The sequence below is a fragment of the Mercenaria mercenaria genome, chromosome 15 (genome assembly GCF_021730395.1).
Source record: "Mercenaria mercenaria strain notata chromosome 15, MADL_Memer_1, whole genome shotgun sequence".
Taxonomy (NCBI): Eukaryota; Metazoa; Mollusca; class Bivalvia; order Venerida; family Veneridae; genus Mercenaria; species Mercenaria mercenaria.
The window spans coordinates 65,194,194-65,218,636 of record NC_069375.1 but is presented as its reverse complement, the minus strand read 5'-3'; the positions used below and the strand labels follow the sequence as shown (position 1 = coordinate 65,218,636).

General features: G+C 37.1%; 1 protein-coding gene across 4 annotated transcripts in view; it reads left to right on the top strand.

Annotated features, from left to right (window-relative positions):
- The first annotated feature begins 8,353 nt into the window (after positions 1 to 8,353).
- Positions 8,354 to 24,443, top strand: part of LOC123527282 (G-protein-signaling modulator 2-like) — a 100,403-nt gene continuing 84,313 nt past the window's right edge. For 2 of the 4 annotated variants that reach the window (XM_053525479.1, XM_053525476.1), the window contains exon 1: positions 8,355 to 8,448. The gene's annotated coding sequence lies outside the window, so the exon portion shown is untranslated. Of the gene's footprint in view, positions 8,449 to 23,027; positions 23,047 to 24,443 lie in introns of those variants that run through there. The other 2 variants (XM_053525482.1, XM_053525478.1) reach the window with 2 other exon arrangements.

The following is a 24,443-nucleotide window of genomic DNA, read 5'->3' as shown; positions in this document are numbered from 1 at the left end:
CGAGGGATCTACTTTTCAGATTATGCAGATAACAATACTTTGTCTTTTAAATGTAAATGTCCCAGTACTCTGAATAAAACTCTGGAAGATGATAGTATGAATATTATCAAGTGGTTTAGTGAAAATTATATGAAGGCAAACCCTGAGAAATTCCGGGCTATTGCCCTTGGCAAGAAAAATCATAAGTTAATTTTTTGTTTTGATCTTGAAGGACTTAATATTAGAGCGACTAACTCACACATTGTGATTTGTTATTATGTCTCCCACCACACAGTGGTGTGGGAGACATATTGATTTACTCCAGTCTGTCTGTGTGTCTGTGTGTGTGTATGTCTGTCACAAAGCTTGTCCGCACTCTAAGTCGAACATTTCTCATTCGATTTTCACTAAACTTACACAAAATCTGTTTGACCATAAGACCTCGGCCAAGTTCGATAACTAGCCAAATCGGTCCAGGCGTCTTGGAGTTATGGCCCTTGAATTACCAAAATTCGGTCTTTTTACTCTTGTCCGCACTCTAATTCGAATATTTTTCATCCAATCTTCACCAAACTTAAACAAAACGTGTTAGACCATAAGACCTCGGCCAAGTTCGATAACAAGCCAAATCGGTCCAGGCATTTTGGAGTTACGGCCCTTGAATTATCGAAAAATTGGCCTTTTTACTCATTTCCGCACTCTTTATCGAACATTTCTCATCCGATCTTCACCAAACTTGAACAAAATGTGTTTGACCATGAGACCTCGGCCAAGTTCGATAACTAGCCAACTCGGTCCAGGCATTTTGGAGTTACGGCCCTTGAATTATCGAAAAATCGGCCTTTTTACTCTTGTCCGCACTCTAAGTCGAACATTTCTCATCCGATCTTCACCAAACTTGAACAAAATGTGTTTGACCATGAGACCTCGGCCAAGTTCGATAACTAGTTAAATCGGTCCAGGCAGTTTAGAGTTACGGCCCTTGAATTACTGAAAAAATCCGTCTGTTTACTCTTGTCTGCTCTCTAAGTCGAACATTTCTCATCCGATCTTCACCAAACTTGAACAAAATGTGTTTGGCCATAAGACCTTACCCAAGTTCGATAACTAGCCAAATCCGCCCAGGCACTTTTCATTTATGGCGCTTGAATTACTGATTGGATGCACTCATCCAGACCATCTAATTGGATCCACTCGTCTAAAACATCTAGAGAAACTAACATTTTTCATCATCTAAGGGTCAGTTGTGGGAGACATGCGCTTTTCTCAAAAGCATCTCTAGTTTTTAAAATAATTTATCAGCGAAAGGCAAAATGCCGCCACTGTTTCATATATTTACATGAAACATTATGGTTGACCAGTTTATAGTTTCCAGAATTACGGGAACATTCGATTTTTTGCAGTTTTTCTCATAAACTTTTATAAACCGCTACAACGCTTTATTTTGTAAACATTGATAGAAATACAACGGAACGCTACAGTATTTTTAGATGCTGTCATCACGTTGGCAGCAAACCAAAACTTCGCATGTAGTTTGATGGTTCAATTTATGTACTAGTCTACTGATTAGGGAAGTCAGCATGATTTACTTTGCCTTATTTAGGTAAGAACCACTATCGTACAGAATAACATTACCTGAATAATGGACCATTCCATTATTAAAAGTATACACACATCGTTCATCTCAAAACGGAACTATAGGTAGCGGACAGTATTATGGCATTTAGAAGTGAAAACAAAACAATAACACAAAATCAAGTCAATATACTAAGTTTACGATTTAGTTAGTGATTTTTCATTGGCCTAGCGGTTACGGTATTCATATTTTACTTTTTTGTCGGGAGTTCGATCCCCATTTTTTTTTCATTTTGCAGTACATACTTTGTTTAAGTTTGTTTTCCCCTGGTTTCTAATTTATTGTTTTGTTTCTTATTTTCATATAAAATTGGTAGTATCAATAAATCAAACAATCCTAAAATTATGGCCGGGCAATGCTTTTATTAGCTCACCTGAGCACGAAGTGCTTAAGGGTAAGCTTTTGTGGTCAGTGATTGTCCGGCGTCCATCGTCGTCCATCGTACGTCCGTCGTCCGTCAACAACTCCCAGCCTAAACCACAAGTCCAATTTTGATGAAACTTCACAGGAATGTTCCTTGTATGATCCTCATTAAATATTAGTCAAAGAAATGAATTCCATAAGGAACTCTGGTTGCCATGGCAATCGAATGGAAAATCTTTAAAAATTTCTTGTCCAAAACCACAGTAGCTATATAGGGCTTTGATATTTGGTATGTTGGCATAATCTAATGGTAATCTACCAGGTTTGTTCAAATTATCTCTCTAGGGTCAAATATGCCCCCGTCCTGGGAGCGGGGGTGGAGGGGTGTGTCACATGGTTTACATAGATTTATATAGGGAAAAACTTTGAAAATCTTCTTGTCCAAAACTACAGGGCCTAGGGCTTTGATATTTGGTATGTAGCATCATCTAGTGGTTCTCTACCAAGATTGTTTAAATTATTTTACTAGGATCAATTATGGCCCCGCCCCGGAGGTCACATGTTTTATTGCGACTTATATAGGGGAAAAAGGAAAATCTTCTTGTCCAAAACCACAGGGCCTTGGGCTTTGATATTTTGTATGTGACATCATCTAGTCGTCTTCTACTAAGATTGTTCAAATTATCTCCCTAGAGTCAAATATGGCCCCGCCCTGGGGGTCACATATTTTACATAGACTTATATAGAGTAAAAATTGAAAATCTTCTTGTCCAAAACCACAAAGCCTAGGGCTTTGATATTTGTAATGTAGCATCATTTAGCAGTTCTCTATCAAGTTTATTCAAATTATCACCCTAGGGTCAAATATGGCCCGCCCCGGGGGTCACATGGTTTATATACTTACATAGGGAAAATCTTTAAAAATCTTCTTGTCCAATACCTCAGGGCCTGGTGCTTTGAGATTTGGCATCATCTAGCAGTTCTCTACCAAGTTTGTTCAAATTATCCCCCAAAGGGTCAAATATGACCCCGCCCTGGGGGTCACATGGTTAATATAGACTTATATAGGGAAAAACTGTAAAAGTCTTCTTGTCACAGGGCCTAGGGCTTTGATATGTTGATGTAGCATCATCTAGTGGTCTTCTACCAATTTTGTTCAAAATATCCCCCTATGGTCAAATATGGCCCCGCCCAGGCCCGGGTCACATGGTTTGTATAGACTTGAATACTTGAATAGGAAAAACTTTAAAAATCTTCTTGTCGTAATCACAGGGCATAAGGCTTGGGTATTTTGTATGTAGCATCATCTAGTGGTCCTCTCTAGTGGTCCTATACCAATATTGTTCAAAATACCCCCCTTAGGGTCAAATATGGTCCCGTCCAGGCCGAGGCCACATGGTATATATAGACTTGTATAGGAAAAACTTTAAAAATCTTCTTGTCTTCTTGGAAGACCCAGGCTTTTGATATTTAGTATGTTGCATTGCCTAGAGGTCCTCTACCAAGATGATTCAAATTATGCCCCTTAGTTGAAAAGAGGCCCCATCCAGGGGGTCCAAAGTTTTACACAGACTTATATAAGAAAAAAAATAAAAATCTCCTTGTCTGAATGTTCAAGGTCTAGGCCTTTGAAATTTGGTATGTATCATTTCCTAGTTGATCTCTAACAAGATTGTTCGAATTATGCCCCTTGGGTGAAATGAGGCCCCGCCCCGGGTGTCACTTGTTATACGTATAATTTGTAAGTTATTTAGGAAAAATATACTTAAAATTATAAGCTCATATTTCCTAGACTGCTTAATTATAATTACCCGATGATTCCAAGTGATTAGGGGTCATTTGACCTTGACCTACTGACCTACTGTTTTATTATTTAAGATACGGCCTTGAAATTTGGATGATATGTACAGTTTTGCACAAAGATCTTAATACTGACTTTCAGTGACCATGAATGTGACCTACTGACCTACTTTCTTGTTTTTTAGATATGGCCTTGAAATTTGGAGGACATGTACAGTTTTGCACACCGATCTGAAAACTGATTTTCAGTGACCTTGAATGTGACCTACTGACCCACTTTCTTGTTTTTCAAGATACAGCTTTGAAATTTGGATTGCATGTACAGTTTTGCACACCGATCTTAAAACTGACTTTCAGTGACCATGAATGTGGCCTATTGACCTACTTTCTTGTATAGGAAAAAAACTTCTTACCTGAAACTGCAGGGCCTAGGCTTTTGATATTTGGTATGTTGCATTGCCTTTTGGTCCTCTACCACAATTGTTCAAATTATACCCCTGAGGTGGAAAGAGGCTCTGCCCTGGGGGTCCCAAATTTAACAAAGACTTATATAGGGAAAAATATAAAAATCTTCTTGTCTTAAAGTTCAAGGCCAAGGCCTTTGATATTTGTTTTTTTTAGCATTGCTAGTGGATCTCTAACAAGACTGTTCAAACTATGGCCCTGGGGTGAAAAGAGGCCCCTCCCTAGGGGTCACTTTTTATATGAATTATATAGGAATAAATACTTCAAAAATTATCAGATCATATTACCTAAACTGTTTAATAATAATTACCCGATGACCCCAAGCGATTAGGGGTCATTTGACTTTGACCTTGACCTACTGACCTACTTTCTTTTTTATTAACATACAGCCTTGAAGTTTGGATGACATGTACAGTTTTGCACACTAATCTTAAAACTGACTTTCAGTGACCATGAATGTGACCTACTGACCTATTTTCTAATATTTTAGCATCAGTTTGCCATTTCAAACATGTGGCTGATATTACTCAGGTGACAATGATCCTCTTGTTAAAGTGAAGTGTAGATTGTTGTAAAACGTAAAAAACTAACTCATACAGGTTTTCAAATAACACAGGAAAGCTTAAATAACAATAGATCATATTAAAGGTGGGGTGTATTTAGACATAATAACGTGTCAGTTGTGACATATAACAGACTCAATCAAACCGAGTCTGCTATTATTCTTCTTGGTTGCATTTTTTGCTTCCAAAGGATCTTTTTACATATTTTATTAACTATCACAACAGCAATCTTTGAGTGCCGTGTGGCGGCTGTAAAAAGTCTCCCCGTACTTGGATTCAGTGTTGTTATATTTTCTGGTCCTTTGGGATCATGGAGTTCATTCAACATATGTGTAATAGAGTTCCGCTTAAGCCGGTGCTAGTGGGCGTGAGATGCGTTGCACAATTCCATTACCTCTCATGAACAGACTCAATCAAACCGAGACTGCTATTATTCTTCTTGGTTGCATTCTTTCCTTCCAAAGGATCTTTTTACAGATTTTATTGACTATCACAACAGCAATCTTTTAGTGCCGTGTGGCGGCTGTAAAAAATCCCCCCGTACTTGGATTCAGTGTTGTTATATTTTCTGGTCCTTTGGGATCATGGAGTTTATTCAACATATGTGTAATAGAGTTCCGCTTAAGCCGGTGCTAGTGGGTGTGAGAGGTGTTGCACAATTCTATTACCTCTCATAAAAGACTCAGTCAAACCGAGTCTGCTATTATTCTTCTTGGTTGCATTCTTTGCTTCCAAAGGATCTTTTTACAGATTTTATATAATTTCAGTGAACATGTTAGAACTAGATTTACTAACTCGTTTTGTCTTCATTGAATTGTATCGAAGAAAAAAATTAAAGACAAAATTTATCGGGTTGAGATTCGAACTCACGACACAAAAGTATAATATTAATACCGTAACCGCTCTAGGCCAACGAGAAATCACTGACTGCATCGTAAACGTGCTAAGTGTACTGACTTCATTTTATGCTATTGTTTTGTTTGTCTTTACTTCAAAACGTCACAATATTGTGCGATACCTATACGTCTGCCCTCTATTGATAGTCACGTGATGTTATCTGACGGGAATCCCTTTTTCATAAGGCAGGAAACCCTTATTAGAAATTGTAGACGAATGCTTTTGTCTTAAATTATTAGGAAAACAACGATTTTCAACAGAATTTGATGAAAAATACATTGTTAGAACGTCGAATATGCAACATATAGGTGAATATAGCAAAAGTTTGAATTTTTAACATCTGACACCAAGATGCGTTGGTTAGTCGCTTTAAATGTGAAGACGAGGTTAAACTTCTAGGTGTTACTTTTGATTTCATGTTGAATTTTAATACACACATAGCCAATATGTGTAAAAAAGCTGCCAGGCAATTAAATGTCATGAAAAGTATTGGTAGAAATATAAACAAACTTGGCAGATTGACAATGTAAATACTCCTTCATTATGTCCTAGTTATCTGCATCATCTTATGTCTTTTAGAAATTCTAAATATAATTTTAGGTATGCAAACTGTGTGGATCTTCCTCAACCTAGAACTGAAAGGTATGACAGAAACTCTTTCCGCTACTCGGTAGCCAAGATGTGAAACTCGCTACCGGACTCATTCAGACGGTGCTCATCGTAAGCCAGTTCAGCTCCCTGATTGGAAGTTGGAGTGGACCAGCGTGTCATTGCTCTGCATGCGCGGGGTAGGGGGACTTGCACCTTGGCTGGTTAATAGAATCATGGTTTAGTGTTTTATGCTTGATAATTGTTCAATGTTTTATGCTTGATAATTGTTACCCCTGTATTATGCAGCTTCTTTTATTTATGCATATTCCTCTGTTTGTGTTGTGAGGAAACTGCCGATCAGTTCCTCCCAAATCTGAGTCGGGGAGATAATAGTTCTTTTACACTTTTTAATGGTCGTACTCTTGTGCTCCTTTTGCCTCTCTGGATCTTATCTCTTTTATATGGCAGGTTTTAGACCTAGGTCGAGATCAGCAGCTTTCACGCAGCTTTTAATTTGCCTTTTATGTTGCTTAGCTCTTATGCTCTTAGAACCCAGTTCTTTCATTAGATAGATAATTGTGATATCGTAACATATTTTAGTGTATATGTATGTTAATATTATTATAGTAACTACTGATTCATATTCCTACCTGTTATCTAACCTATTTTTAATTGTCTTACATGCTACGTAATATTGTTGATGCAATGCCCGTGTGTTTATTCATTTGCGAGTCGGCTTTAAAAGCTCTCCAGAGCTTGTGTTTTTCTGTGTACTGTGTAGCAGTGTTATTATCCCGACTTTTATAACAAAAATATTGCTTGAATTGACTTGACTATCCACCACTCAAAATATATAAGCAGATCATTACCAAATCAAATGTAAAACAATTATAATAATGAGTATCATGAATTTTGAGAAATAAAAATAGTAATCAAAAACATGTTTTCCTTTTAATATTTATCAATGATAAAGCTTCTATAAATCTGAAAATTTCACACAGAACTGTATCATTTGTTCCATGTTCAACTTTATAGAATACCCGGGGTACATGTAATCATGACGAGCAATTAATTATGATTACTGTTCTGCAGAAAATGTGGCTCTTTGTTATGCTTTTTTTGAACCCTAATTCGCAAGAGTAAGGCGTTGGGATGTACCTACAGGATTTGTGTCAAGACTATGTCTATGTAGTCCTATGTTCTTCTGCCTTGCAATCGTTAACGACTATCAAATCAAATCAAATCAAAATTTATTTATTGTCGGAGATATTTTAACAAGTTAACATAAGCTATGTATAGCGTTTTACCGACACAAAACTATTACTAGCAGGCGCATTATCTGGATAGCTGTTAAAAATAGTAAAAACATAGAAATTATGTGCATCACAAAAATAGAGTAAACGAACTATTTTACAGGCCAGGTTAAAAGTAAAAGTAGGAAGTTTAATTAGAACTAATAGAATTATCTAATCAAATGTAGGTCTACGCAAGTCTAGACACAAGTAGTTAAATATAAGTAGTCGTAATCTTTCTCCCTTTCTTCGTCATGTTTTTCAAAAGCATCCCGTTTGCTTTTGCTATGTTGCATTTAAGTATAAAAGTTAATACCCTTTTTCTTTTTCTTTTTTTTACTAGCGATACAGTTCTTGGTGGGAATAAAATTGTCTGAAAATCTGATATTCCAGAAAATGTCGAAATATCGTTATTAATAGGTGGATTTCATCAAATGTTTGACATCGTGGGAGTGAATTAAAGGTAATACATAAATTTGATATTAAATACACTAATAGGTAGAGAAAGAAGAAATTTTGATGCTTCAAAAGGAAAAGCTTTCATATGATAAAAAGAATATTACACCGGTGACGGTTCACTAGCCACTGCGTTTTACTTTAGAAAGAAAGGAACGTTGCCGTTGTATTATATTTACTTACCCGCTGCCAATGATTTTCATTGCCGTACGCCGATACCAGACTTTATTCTACGTTTTCCGGATAAATGACGTCACGCTGTTACTCCCGGATTCTCGACCGTTTCGATTTATTTTGATAAATAACTAACTTTATTTCCGGCACTTTTTAGAGAACCAGTCTGCATTTTGAAGAGTACTTCCCTCCAAATAAAGTTGACAGATTTGATTCTCAATAAAGAAAAAAGGTTTGCATTTGATTACTGAATTTATTAGAGCAGTTATTGCTGTTCGATATTGATTCGAAATGTAGTCTCCCGACTGGAAAAATATTTTTATAATTATGACGCTTGTACGCTTTTGTGGCCCACTCTGACAGTTGTTTTGTCTGAGTCAGTGACTGAGTGAGTGAAATGAGTGAGGTGACTTGCATACACCGTCCCTTGTCAGCAATTTCATAGCTTAAGATCTTCAGCCTGCTCGGTTTATATACTGGATTTGGACGGGAGGGCTGAAGTGTACTTCGTAGCAGGGTTTTCCCTCGGGTTTTTTATTTGGGAGTCCATGGACTCCCATGGCTGCTAATTTAAGGGTCCCTAATAATTTTTGGGGGTCCACAAATTATTGATCTTGAAAATAGACATTATTACTATAAAAATTTACCCTAAAACCGAATGAACTTAATTGTATCTTTTTAATTTAGATAGCAGTTGATTCAGTTTTTCGGAATGGTACCTTTCAAAATGGCATGAGCTTCTCAATTCAGACCGATTACAAAATGTGTTATAGTCTTTTTGTTATGATCAAATAGCCAGTAATTACCGGCAATTAACGTGTCACCTCCTGTCAATTATGTTGTTCACAGTTTTATCTCGGTTAAAGATAATACTCGATCCTTAATTAGTATTATAATTTCTGTGATTTATTAATATTTTTTCATCAAAATACCTTAAAATTATATGAAATTAATTTTGTTTAATGAAAAAAAAAAACATTCGATCTTTTACGGAACGTAACGGCAATCTTAGATTTTAGCGGTGACAGTTAGCGCGGAGAGTAGTTTCCCTTTACCAAAATGGCGAACATCGATAACAAACTTGTTTTGAAGTTGGAAAATCGTTTATACCTGTGTATAATGAGCACCCACGATTTGGGGATGGTCCCGGTGGTAAAAAACTGCGCATTTTACATGGGTATCTGCACAAAGGAGGCTTCAGTGCAAAGGAGTTTCGTGACCGATCTTGCGGGTCCAGTGGGACGCAGAGGCACTAAAAAATGCGAGTTCAAAGCAGTAAAAGCGCGTCAGGGACGCAGAAAACCTGCGTCCGGGAAAACCCTGCGTAGGGAAATCATACCAATAATCGTGCCAGAAATCTGACACACTCGCGTTTGTACATTTTAAAAGAAATCGGCAGCAACACTTTCTGATCAGTTAATATACAGTAAAATCTACCATTGTGCCAAATTTTACGCATTAAAACCCATAATTGATGGCAGAACTACCTGACAATTTCGAACTGGTCTGAAACGTTTACTCTACGCCGCCATCTTGCTCCTTTGAAATACGAGACTGAACTTTCACCTGAGCGAACCGCTAAGAGAGCACTTACATGTGCCGCTTCGCGTTTGAAGTTGCATCAGCATCCCGGTGGCAAAAAAACTTGGGAAAATGGTTATTTTTTATTGAAATTGACTTGAATTATTACTTTCATTGATAAATCCTTAAGAAAACTTGTATGTATAAATCATTTCTTTTGTTTACAAGGTGCTGTACATGTATATTTTTAGCGGCTCGCGCGGTTACGTCATGCGAGAATCTTGTTGTAGCTATTCAATAATGGCCGCAGAAATGATGCTGATCTAACAGTGACTTGTAAAAATCGGCGATTTTATTGTAAGATTTGCTTGCAGAATTTGATAAATGGTGTTAACTGATGTAGAAGTGATAATTTTATCAAGATACCCATACGTCTTCTTTCAGAATTTCAGCTGACAACGTTTGCGACGAAAAGTTGGACAACTTTTTATTCTGGTATGGTTTCATAGTAGGCCTGGTCCAAAACTCTAAAGCCCCAACTATGAAAAAAACAAAATATAAAAAAGCGGCATTTAGAGTTTTGGAAGCCAGGACTAGCAATTTCATAGCTCGTCCCTTGTCAGCAATTTCATAACTCGTCCCTTGTCTGCAATTTCATAGCTTGTCCCGATCCGCGATTTCATAGGTACACTAATATAATCAGGGGATTAAAAAAATTTTTCACACCAATCGTCCTGCAGGACTAGTAGCCAGTAATATCTACTCGCCCTTAGTGAACAGTCAGTCGCCCTAATAATTAACACTTTTAATACTGTCACATTTATGAAAGGAGTATTATGTACCATTATGTACAACAGTATTATTTCCCGAAAAATACTTATTTTGAAAAGTGTCCCAAAAATTTGGACACAATAATCATCAGCCATCCACCCGTGTTGAAAGCGAGAAAAAAAACGTTAACGATTATCGGTAATTATTCAGTTGATAAACTTAAGTAATTGACCTTGTTTTCTTCATCAACATTCCCTCAAAGAGCTAAAAGACATCAGAAGTGGTATTTTTGCCCAAGATTGTCATGGCATTACGACGTGTTTTCGCGCCATGTTACACATCACTGGCTGATCGTACCGCCTCGGTTCTTTAAATTGCTGAGAAGTAGAAATCATTAAAAAAGTTTCTTTAATTTGTTATTAAAAGCAAATGTGCTATATCCCGTATAAAAGGTAAATGTCTCAAATGATAATAGTGGATATCCTACCTCTGTGAACTATTTGCCCTCAACTTCACTGGCTCAAGGAATTTACATTATTGTTTGACAAGAATAACTTTCAAATTGTCGTGTCAAAAAATACATGTACAAAGACTCATTTAAAACTTATTAAAAACTGCAACGACATCATACTGCTTTATTTTAAAACCGCATTTCTATTTACGGTCACGAGGTCACGTAACCTATTCTGCCACACTAACAGAAATTGGTTTGCCAGAAATCGTTTACTTCATGTATTGTAATTGCTGCCCTTTTTCATTATTTAAGATTTTTTTTATTCTGTTTCTTGTACTTTCTTGTCAAAAGTCTGAATTTTATGCTCTGAGTATTTATCATTTATTTACTTTTAGAAAGAAATAAGTAATTAAGATCGCGCTGTTTGAAATTTTACAAATGAATATATGAAAATTCGACCATTTTTATAGAATTTTGCCTACATTTATGTCGTTATCTTATTAAAATCGTTGTAGAATTCAAATTGTATTACTTCTCAAGCAGTGTTGAAAAATTGAAGTGATAATGTTAAAAAATGAATGCACTACAATTGCGTTTTTTGTGTATGTGTCGATAAACAAAAGTAACGGCGATGTAAATTAGATATTATGATAGGTCGCACGTGCTAGAGGAATGGAAAATTACCGGCATGACGTTTTGATATCTTTACGATTTGCTGGTAAATTCCAGTCAATCCAGGTAGCGACTGAACCATCTCAAAGTTTGTTGACGTTTTTGGAGATGTAATTTTAGAATTTTGGAAAAGTTTGGACGTAAAAACCACTCGCCCGATCTGTCGAGTATACAGCGAGGTCCGCTCGTCCTGTTCAGACTTTAACTCGCTGATGCGAGTGGGCGAGTGGAATTTTAAACCCCTGTTAATAAATACACCTGAAGGTCTACGTTCCCGCAAGGGGTTTGACGTCAGCGGCAGATAGAGAGACAGATTGCCCTATTTCAGTAATCTGCTGAGGATCAAAAATGGTGTGGACATATGTCCCCTTGGTATGAAAAATGTGGGGACATTTTCAAAATCTTGGGGACAACAACTTTTGACGATATGTTAATGATATAAATCAGCAACATTACTACAATTGAAGTATCTGTTGTAGTCCAAACATTAATTGGTACTTAATATGAAAAAGGCAAAGCCTCTGAGCGAGCGTAGCTTAAACGACAAAGAAACAATTCACTGCTCAGAATGATTCGCAAGAACGTGTTCACTTGAAAAGAAACAAAAATTTAGTGTTACCATACCTGTAACAGCGAATATCATATGACGTTGCAAAATTTATGGAAAGCCGGTGTCACAGTGACGTCATTACCTATTTGCCACTTTCATGTGGCTTTATGCTTATTAATGACATTTTTTCCCATTTTCTGGCCAATGCTTGATCTTTTAAAAGAAATTTTTTTTATTCTCTACCATCTGGAAATCCTTCTCGCATTATTTTTGAGTGATGGATAATATTCAGCAATCAAATGAAGTTCTGTATTCACTGCAAACAAAGCATTTCCTGTGTGCACCTGTCTGCTAGTTTGCACTTTTCATAAAATAAAAGCAAAATTGAAATTATTTCCATAATGCAGGGCTCCAGATAATTTTTTTAGCATATAAGTATTTACATGTACTCATTATTTTTTTTGTGAATGAGTAAAATGGTAAACTGTGAAATTGACTAGGAGTAATTTTACTCCTGAAAATTGATGAATGTGAAAAAAACATAAATCAGTTTTAAAACATATTTGTTGGGTACATAACAGTGATAACACCCATGAATTTGTTTGCAGTTCAGTTTCAATTCAGTATTTAAGTTTTTGCTTTTTTTTTCTCCCTTGGCTTGCTTTGGCTTCACACTCGCTGCTGAATCCAGTATTCAGTATACCTTTAGCTATGTTTTTGGGATCATTTTTGTTGGTTTAAAAAATGTGTAGTGTTTGTTCATTTTCACATTCTTAGAAAGAGACATTTTTGTTTAGGGGTAAAAAAAAATTTTTTGTTTCTGGTATCCGGACCTACCCTAAATTTTTGGCCCGACCCTAAATGTTTTTATGGCCTTGGAGGATAATTTTTTCAACTTTTTGACAAAAAGTTATAAAACTGCACTTTTTATGCTTTAAACATGGTCAGTGATGTTAGAAATCAACTTACTGATGCTCTAAAGGCATAACCCCCTTATTTGTATGCATTTTTTTACACAAAAATAATTTCCGAAAAGTCTCCCTCAATAAAAAAAATTCCAAAAACAAATTTTTTCCGACCTACCTACCCTAATATTTTTTAGCATGTTACCGGAAACAAAGAATTTTTTTAAGGCCTTACTCCACATTGGAAGTTGATATTTTAAATCGACACAGCTTTGAAATACACTACAGTAACCGTACCCGTCAATATTAATTCCCAACTATTTAATTTACGCACGCATTGAGTGTATACAAAATTAATATAGTTCAACCTAGGTTTATTGAATACCATTAAATGCTTGTATACGTTCAATGTGGGAGAATTAATGCCTATCGTGCTCTGTTACAGTGGGCTACCAGCAAGATTATAAATTTGTCGGACACTGCCATTCAGTCTAATGATTTACCGCCTATTACTTTATGTCGCTTCATAAACAGCTACATAGACCACAGAAACCCAATGTTGTTTACCGTTCTCCACCCACAGTCTCGGCTAGTGAAACTGAAAACGAATCCGTTGACTGCCTTATCATCTCAAATACTTATAATCATAACAAAATTAAACCCGAAAGTGTGCTGAAAATTCAGATGAAGCCTTAAAGTAAAGTGACTCCAAATTTCAGGAGCGTTGATTTAATAGCGAGCATAGCTCGCGAGCAATTGCGAGCGCATAGCTTGCCTTACGGCAATGTGTAGCCAAATATTTTTCTGGTAGCCCAGTTTTTTTGTACATAATTATGTAGTTGCCCAGCAAATTAAACCCCGAAAGTATAACTATAAACTTGCTCTATCCGAACCCAACTTACTGAGATGTGAGAATCAAAGGGGTCTGTAAAATTGTTTATATAGTCAGTAAATTTAAAAGCATCAAAATAAAATTGTATTACTATAATTAGTCTACATAATTGAATGACAATAAATGTTTATTTTGATGTTGATATTGTCCAAATATTGTTACAGACCCTTTTGTTAAGAATGATGGAAAACAGAAAAAAATGGTCACTATTTCAGTTCTCTTTATTCATAAAAATTTTGACTGGTACCAATTGACTCTGTTAAATTTAGTGTTATTTTTAGAGCTAAAAAAAGCATTTCTAGATGTTTATAGTTAAGCCCCTGACCAGAAACAAGACTATTTTTTATGCCCCCAAAGGGAGGCATATTAGTTTTCAACTGTCCATCCGTTCGTTCGTTAGTTAATTCGTTTGTCACAATGTTAACTTTTTGCATGAAGGCACTTTACTCGCGAACCACTGCACCCAGGACCGTCAAACTTCACATGCTGATAGTATTTATTGAGTATACCACCCTTACTGACATTGGGGTCACCAGGTCAAAGGTCAAGGTCACAGAGGCCAACGTTAACTTTTTGCATGAAGGCCTTTTACTTGTGAACCACTGCATCCAGGACCTTCAAACTTCACTTGCTGATAGTACTTATTGAGTACACCACCCCTACTGACTTTGGGGTCACCAGGTCAAAGGTCAAGGTCACAGGGGCCAACGTTAACTTTTTGCATGAAGGCACTTTACTCGCGAACCACTGCACCCAGGACCTTCAAACTTCACATGCTGATAGTATTTATTGAGACTGAGTACACCACCCCTACTGACTTTGGGGTCACCAGGTCAAGATCACAGGGGCCATCGTTAACTTTTTGCATGAAGGCACTTTACATGCAAACCACTTCACCCAGGACCTTCAAACTTCACATGCTGATAGTACTTGAGTACACCACCCCTACTGACTTTGGGGTCACCAGGTCAAAGGTCAAGGTGCTGCGGGGGCATTTGTCACCATTAGTGACAGCTCTTGTTTAGGCCTGACAAGGAGACGACCCCTATTGATTTTGAGGTCAGTAGGTTAAAGGTCAAGGTCACATTGACCCAGAACAATAGAACTTTTGTGTACAGTGACCAAATTATTTCTGTTCTTTGTGCAATTACTGAACGCATCTAGGGGGTATTTCATGTTCTACGAGCTCTTGTTTATGTTGAAATTAAAGCATGAACTTGCCTTGCTGACATTTTATGAATGTATATTTTGTGTTTTATTTCTGTAATTTAGTTTCATACCGGCAGGCTGCTGTTATTGAAACAGGTGGCAGGGTAGGTATCTCCTTGCACTTGTCACATCACATTTTTATGCTCCCCTTCGAAGAAGGAGGGGTATATTGTTTTGCAAAGGTAGGTCCATAGACAAATCCGTTTCCGAATGATAACTCAGGAACGCTTAGGCCTAGGATCATGAAAGTTAATAGGGAGGTTGGTCATGACCAGCAGATGACCCCTAATGATTTTGAGTTCAGTATGTCAAAGGTCAAGGTCACAGTGACTCAGAACAGTCAAACAGTTTCCAGATGATAACTCGAGAACGCTTAGGTCTAGGATCATGAAAGTTGATAGGGAGGTTGGACATGACCAGCAGATGACTCCTATTGATTTTTAGTTGAGTAGGTTAAAGGTCAAGGTCACAGTGACCAGGAACAGTTTACGAGTTTCCAGAACCCTTGGGCCTAGGATCATGAAAGTTGATAGAGAGGTTGGTCATGACAAGCAGATGACCCCTATTGATTTTTAGTAGATTCAAGGTCAAGGTCACAGTGACCCCTAACAGTTAAACAGTTTCTGGATGAAAGCTCAAGAATGCTTGGGCCTAGGATCATGGAAGTTAATAGAGTAGTGTTTCATAATCGGACCCAAAGTGCTGTCGATTATCAAATGGAATCTGACGGATACAATCGATTGATTATTAATCGAAACACTCACATTTATTATTTATGGTAATGTTAAATTGGTTTCACCGTGCACCGTCTACACCTCAGAACAATAATGACAATATATTGTTTTTTAGCTCGACTATTCGAAGAATAGTCTAGCTATTCTACTCACCCTGGCGTCGGCGTCGGCGTCGGCGTCACACCTTGGTTAAGTTTTTGCATGCAAGTACATACAGCTATCATTTAAAGGCATATAGCTTTGAAACTTATTTATTCTTTTTCTAGGACAATTACCAACCTCACTGGGTCAAGTTCCATAACTCTAACATGTATTTTGAGCAAATTATGCCCCCTTTTGGACTTAGAAAATTTTGGTTAAAGTTTTACATGCAAGTTACTATCTCCAAAACTAATGCAGATATTGAATTGAAACTTCACATGTGTCTTTGGGGTTATAAAACTATTTGATAGCACCAAGTCCCATAACTCTGACCTTCATTTTGGCCAAATTATGCCCCCTTTTGGACTTAGAAAATTCTGGTTAAAGTTTTGCGTGCAAGTACATACAGCTATTACTAAAAGGCATATAGATTTGAAACTTATTTTTTCTTTTTCTAGATCAATTACCTACCTCACTGGGTCAAGTCCCATAACTCTGACATGTATTTTGAGCAAATTATGCCCCCTTTTGGACTTAGAAAATCCTGGTTAAAGTTTTACATGCAAGTTACTATCTCCAAAACTAATGCAGATATTGAATTGAAACTTTACATGTGTCTTCGGGGTTATAAAACTAGTTGATAGCACCAAGTCCCATAACTCTGACCTTCATTTTGGCCAAATTATGCCCCCTTTTGGACTTAGAAAATTCTGGTTAAAGTTTTGCGTGCAAGTACATACAGCTATTACTAAAAGGCATATAGATTTGAAACTTATTTTTTCTTTTTCTAGATCAATTACCTACCTCACTGGGACAAGTCCCATAACTCTGACATGTATTTTGGGCAAATTATGCCCCCTTTTGGACTTATAAAATCCTGGTTAAAGTTTTACATGCAAGTTACTATCTCCAAAACTAATATAGATATTAAATTGAAACTTCACATGTGTCTTCGGGGTTATAAAACTAGTTGATAGAATCAAGTCCCATAACTCTGACATGTATTTTGGGCAAATTATGCCCCCTTTTGGACTTAGAAAATTCTGGTTAAAGTTTTGCGTGCAAGTACATACAGCTATTACCAAAAGGCATATAGCTTTGAATCTTATTTATTCCTTTTCTAGGTCAATTACCAGCCTCACTAGGTCAAGTTCCATAACTCTTAACATGTATTTTGAACAAATTATGCCCCCTTTTGGACTTAGAAAATTCTGGTTAAAGTTTACATGCAAGTTACTATCTCCAAAACTAATGCAGATATTGAATTGAAACCTAACATGTTTCTTCGGGGTTATAAAACTAGTTGATAGCATCAAGTCCCATAACTTTGATATGTATTTTGGTCAAATTATGTCCCCTTTCGAACTTAAACTCTTTTGATATTTAACATTTTGGGTAATAATTTCCTGCTTCTGTGACAATATTTCGAATAGTCGAGCTTGGCTGTCTTACGGACAGCTCTTGTTAAATTATTATTTCAATCGAAATGCTTACATGTTATGACATGAATAACATTGAAAACAACAAGAATCAATATTTATTTGTAAAATTGTATTGTCACATGTTTCAAACTAACAATTTTCTTCAAACTGGGTATATTGATATTAATAAGTCAGGATAATATTCATAATGGAAATAAGAAATAAAATACATTGGTCACATTGTTTTAGGGCTGTTTCCACTTAGGAATAGCCAAAATCAGCAAAATATCTAAAAAAACATCTTGAAGAGGAGACATAATTTCCAAAACAAGAACATTGATTTGTGAATTTTTATGCCCCTGAAGGGAGGCATATAGTTTTTGAACCGTCTGTCTGTCTGTCGGTCTGTCAGTCTGTCGGTCTGTCTGCAATTTTCGTGTCCGGTCCATATCTTTGTCATCGATGGATGGATTTTCAAATAACTTGGCATGAATGTGTACCACAGTAAGACGACGTGCAGTGCGCAAGACCCAGGTCCGTAGCTCAAAGGTCAAGGTCACACTTAGACGTTAAAGGATAGTGCATTGATGGGCGTGTCCGGTCCATATCTTTGTCATCGATGGATGGATTTTCAAATAACTTGGCATGAATGTGTACCGCAGTAAGACGACGTGCAGTGCGCAAAACCCAGGTCCGTAGCTCAAAGGTCAAGGTCACACTTAGACGTTAAAGGATAGTGCATTGATGGGCGTGTCCGGTCCATATCTTTGTCATCGATGGATGGATTTTCAAATAACTTGGCATGAATGTGTACCACAGTAAGATGACGTGCAGTGCGCAAGACCCAGGTCCGTAGCTCAAAGGTCAAGGTCACACTTAGACGTTAAAGGATAGTGCATTGATGGGCGTGTTTCATGTGGCTTTATGCTTATTAATGACATTTTTCCATCACTTTCCTGGCCATGCTTGATCTTTTAAAAGAAAATTTTTTTATTCTTACATCGGGAAATCCTTCTTGCATTATTTTGAGTGATGGATAAATTCAGCAATCAATGAGTTGTATTCACGCAAACAAGCTATCGTGTGCACCTGGGCTGCTAGTTTGCACTTTCTTAAATAAAAGCAAATTGAAATTATTTCCATAACGCAGGGCTCCAGAAATTTTTTTATGCATATAAGTATTTACATGTATCATCTATTTTTTTTTGAATGAGTAAAATGGTAAACTGAAATTGACTAGAGTATTTACTCCTGAAAATTATGATGTGAAAAAACTAAATCAGTTTTAAACTATTTGTTGGTTACATAACAGTGATACACCATGAATGTTTGCAGTTCATTCAATTCAGTATTTAAGTTTTGCTTTTTTTTTCTCCCTTGCTTGGCTTTGCTTCACAACTCGCTGCTGAATCCAGATCAGATACCTTAGCTAGGTTTGGGATCATTTTTGTTGGTTTAAAAATGTGTAGTGTATGTTCATTTCACATTCTTGTAATGAGACATTTTGTTTAGGGGTAAAAAAAACTTTTGTTTCCGGTATCGGACCTACCCTAATTTTTGGCCGACCCTAATGTTTTTATGGCCTTGGAGATAATTTTTCCAATTTAACAAAAAGTTAATCAAACTGCGCACTTTTTTGCTTTAACAACATGGTCAGTGATGTTAAAATCAACTTACTGATGCTCTAAAGTATAACCCCTTATTTGTAGCATTTTTTTATCACAAAATAATTTCCGAAAGTCTCCTCAAAAAAAAAATTCCAAAAACAAATTTTCCGACCTACTACCCTAATTTTTAGCATGTTACCGGAAAACAAAGAATTTTTTTTTAAGGCCTTACTCACATTGGAAGTTGAATTTTAAATCGACACAGCTTGAAATACACTACAGTAACCGTACCCGTCAATGTTAATTCCCAACTATTTAATTTACGCACGCATTGAGTGTATACAAAATTAATATAGTTCAACCTAGGTTTATTGAATACCATTAAATGCTTGTATACGTTCAATGTGGGAGAATTAATGCCTATCGTGCTCTGTTACAGTGGGCTACCAGCAAGATTATAAATTTGTCGGACACTGCCATTCAGTCTAATGATTTACCGCCTATTACTTTATGTCGCTTCATAAACAGCTACATAGACCACAGAAACCCAATGTTGTTTACCGTTCTCCACCCACAGTCTTGGCTGGTGAAACTGAAAACGAATCCGTTGACTGCCCTATCATCTCAAATACTTATAATCATAACAAAATTAAACCCGAAAGTGTGCTGAAAATTCAGATGAAGCCTTAAAGTAAAGTGACTCCAAATTTCAGGAGCGTTGATTTAATAGCGAGCATAGTCACATGTTTCAAACTAACAATTTTCTTCAAACTGGGTATATTGATATTAATAAGTCAGGATAATATTCATAATGGAAATAAGAAATAAAATACATTGGTCACATTGTTTTAGGGCTGTTTCCACTTAGGAATAGCCAAAATCAGCAAAATATCTAAAAAAACATCTTGAAGAGGAGACATAATTTCCAAAACAAGAACATTGATTTGTGAATTTTTATGCTCCTGAAGGGAGGCATATAGTTTTTGAACCGTCTGTCGGTCTGTCAGTCTGTCGGTCTGTCCGCAATTTTCGTGTCCGGTCCATATCTTTGTCATCGATGGATGGATTTTCAAATAACTTGGCATGAATGTGTACCACAGTAAGACGACGTGCAGTGCGCAAGACCCAGGTCCGTAGCTCAAAGGTCAAGGTCACACTTAGACGTTAAAGGATAGTGCATTGATGGGCGTGTCCGGTCCATATCTTTGTCATCGATGGATGGATTTTCAAATAACTTGGCATGAATGTGTACCGCAGTAAGACGACGTGCAGTGCGCAAAACCCAGGTCCGTAGCTCAAAGGTCAAGGTCACACTTAGACGTTAAAGGATAGTGCATTGATGGGCGTGTCCGGTCCATATCTTTGTCATCGATGGATGGATTTTCAAATAACTTGGCATGAATGTGTACCACAGTAAGATGACGTGCAGTGCGCAAGACCCAGGTCCGTAGCTCAAAGGTCAAGGTCACACTTAGACGTTAAAGGATAGTGCATTGATGGGCGTGTTGGTCCATATCTTTGTCATCGATGGATGGATTTTCAAATAACTTGGCATGAATGTGTACCACAATAAGACGACGTGTCACACGCAAGACCCAGGTCCGTAGCTCAAAGGTCAAGGTCACACTTAGACGTTCAAGATCAGTTTTCATGATAGTGCATTGATGGGCATGTCCGGTCCATATCTTTGTCATTCATGCATGGATTTAAAAATAACTATGCATGAATGTGTGACACAGTAAGACGATGTGTCGCGCGCAAGACCCAGGTCCGTAGGTCAAAGGTCCTTAACTCTAACATCGGCCATAACTATTCATTCAAAGTGCCATTGGGGGCATGTGTCATCCTACGGAGACAGCTCTTGTTTTTCATACTTCTATTTTTTATTTCATTTTTTTCTTCTATTTTCTATTTTTCAGAACACACACGCACACACACAAACTGTTTGCACATATATCTCCAGGAATTATAATTTATTTCTGCTTGTAAAAACTATCCAGTCAACTATTTTTTTTTTATCACACCAGAAGTGACCTGCAGAGATATCAAAAGAAAAGTGCATGACACCAGCAGCCCATTCATGTCAAAGATCAAAGCTGTACACTGTTTGAAGTTTAAGAATTTTGATTGACGGGTAGAAGTGGTAACATCTGGGTGTGAGGTGACACAGTGTATTCGAAATATTAGGTATGGAATGCCAGTCACGACATGCCAGTTGCTACTTGCCAGTTGCTACTTGCAAATTGGGTAAAATTTATATGTACACCGCGTGGTAATTAACAAGTGGCAACTGGCAAGTAGCAATTAGCAAGTGGCAACTAGCAGGTAGCAACTAGCAACTGGCATGTCCCTAACTGCATTCCATAAAAAAAAACAAAGTCCCATAACTTTGCGGATTTTTTTTCTGAAAGAACCTAACATGCACCATGCACAAACAGGATTACTAACGATGTCTTGTGTTAAGTTTCATTAAATTGTGTGGATGGGTTCAGTAGATTAGGCGTGCACAAGATTGCATATGCACTCTATGTATAAAATGTATAAAGTATAGTAACCAAAAACAAAGTCCCCTAAATGATTTTTAGTGAAAGAACCTAGAACATGCACCATGAACAACGACTGTTGTAACTGATCACTTGTGTGAATGAGGAGAGTTGGTGTGCACAAGATTGTGTCTACGGACAGACAGACAGACAACCTGAAACCATTATACCCCCCCCCCCCCCCCCCAACAACGAATATGTTCTCATCTCTCATCATTGTACAATAGAGTGCAATTATAAACAGAGTATATTTTAACTAAGTGCGATAAAGCTACTGTTATATGAAAGTACATTGCCTGGCAATTAGCAAGTAGCAAATGGTATGTAGCAAATAGCAACTGGCAAGTGGCAACTAGCAATTTGAACTAATCATGCGTTATGATTGACTCTGAATGCCGGTCACGACATGCTACTTGCCACTTGCTAATTGCTATTTGCTAATTGCCCCTTGCCATTTGCCACTTACGGCAGGCAAAATTTTACATGCACACCGTTCAGTCAATCATAACGCATGATTATTTCAAATTGCTAGTTGCCACTTGCTAGTTGCTACATACCATTTGCTACTTGCTAATTGCCAGGCAATGTACTTTCATATAACAGTAGCTTTATCGCACTTAGTTAAAATATATTCTGATTATAATTGCACTCTATTGACAATGATAATGAGAGATGAGAACGTATTCGTGGTTGGGGTGGGTAATAATGGTTTCAGGTTGTCTGTCTGTCTGTCCGTCAGTCTGTCTGTCCGTAGACACAATCTTGTGCGCACCAATTTTCCTCATTCACACAAGTGATCAGTTAAACAGTCGTTGTGCATGGTGCATGTCAGGTTCTTTCAGAAAAAAATCATTTTCGGGACTTTGTTTTTTGTTACTATACTAATGGTCTTTATACATAGAGTTTGCATATGCAATCTTGTGCGAGCCTAATCTCCTGAACCCATCCACACAATTTAATGAAACTTAACACAAGACATCGTTAGTAATCCTATTTGTGCATGGTGCATATTAGGTTCTTTCAGAAAAATAATCCGCACAGTTATGGGACTTTGTTTTTTTTATGGAATGCAGGTAGGGACATGCCAGTTGCCACTTGCTGATTATCACACATCGTGCCAAATGCAATCATACGGTGTACCTATAAATTTTACCCAACTTGCAAGTAGCAACTAGCAACTGGCAAGTAGCAACTGGCAACTGGCATGTCGTGACCGGCATTCCGTACTGAACGGTGTGCATGTAAAATTTTGCCTGACGTAAATGGCTAACGGCAAGTGGCAATTAGCAAATAGCAACTACCAAGTGGCAAGTAGCATGTCGTGACTGGCATTCCATAATTAGGAATCTTATGAATTTCTTTCGCCAGTAAATGTCAGTGGATTAACAGGATGTTTTATAAATTTTTAGGGTAAGAAAATTTTGTTTTTGTAATATTTTGACACGTTTATTTGACTTGTGAAATATCATTGTACATTGTAGTTTTATCCTCGGGGCAGATTAAAAAGATTATGCAGTGAAAAAGATTGAAACTGAAATTAATTTCTGTTTGTGTAATTGTTTGAGAAATTATGATTGTAATAAATTCACGATTGTTACATATACACAATTGACAGAATGACATCATCTTACAATCATTCAAATCGTTGATTCTAACTACCTTTTGCCATATGTGGCAAATCCATTTAAATAAGAATATAATTACATTTCCCCTCGATTTTCCTCAATTTTTTGTTGGTAAACAATTGCATCACTTACTGTCCGAACTTACGAGGCAGAAAATTATCCAAGTTTCCGGTATTTTAATGCAAACAGTGCTCCTCCTTGACCAAAAATTTTGGTAAAATGGTGGAACAACTCCTGTAGTAGGAATCGGGTTGTGAAAACGTGTAGCCCTATCCAGCAGGTTAAGTAAATTAATACATGGAATGAAAAGATCTATTATTATCCGACAATCGATTGCCTCACACACAATCTATTGTCGCCGACCTGGAAAAATTAACGACGATTTTTCGATTGTCAGTGACAATCGGGAAATCACTAATAGAGAGGTTGGTCATGACCAGCAGATGACCCCTCTTGATATTGAGGTCTGTAGGCCTAATGTCAAAGCCATAGTGACCCGGAACAGTTTAACCATTTTGCGGACAATAACTTGAGAAAGCTTGGGCGTAGGATCACAAAACTTTGTAAGGAGGTTGAGCATGACCAGCAGACGACCCTATAGATTTTGAGGTCAATAGGTCAAAGATCAAGGTCACATTGACCCAGAACAGTAGAACTTTTTTTTGCCAAATAACTAGAGAATTCTTTAGTCTAAGATCACATTTGATACGGAGGTCACTTGTGACTGGTTAATGACCCATAATCAGTGTTCATTCCAGAAGTTTTTTAAGTGGGGTCAAAGGGCCCCATGGTGGCAAAAAGTTGGGAGACATTTGAAAAAAACAAGGGCCATGAAAGAAAAACTGGTTTACTTGAAATGAAAGGCTGTATTTTAAATACGTTTCTTACATGGAGTTCAACGTATTACTTTCGCCGTTCTTAAAACATAATTACAAGTTATAATATTTTTATCGTTACCGAAACCTAACCACGGAAAGTCCGACAGCCATTTACTATGGAATGAATGTTTGTCGCCTGATTCTGGCTTAGTGGTTACGCTATTGGGCGATCTAGCAGTCTTGGACATGTCATCTTTCTTTGAAAATTTGTTCTCCGTCGCCTGCTGTTTTTGGACATTTAGAGAAAAACGTAAAATTTGATTTCTTCTTTCTCCGAATCGTGACTGTGTTTTTGTCCGCCATT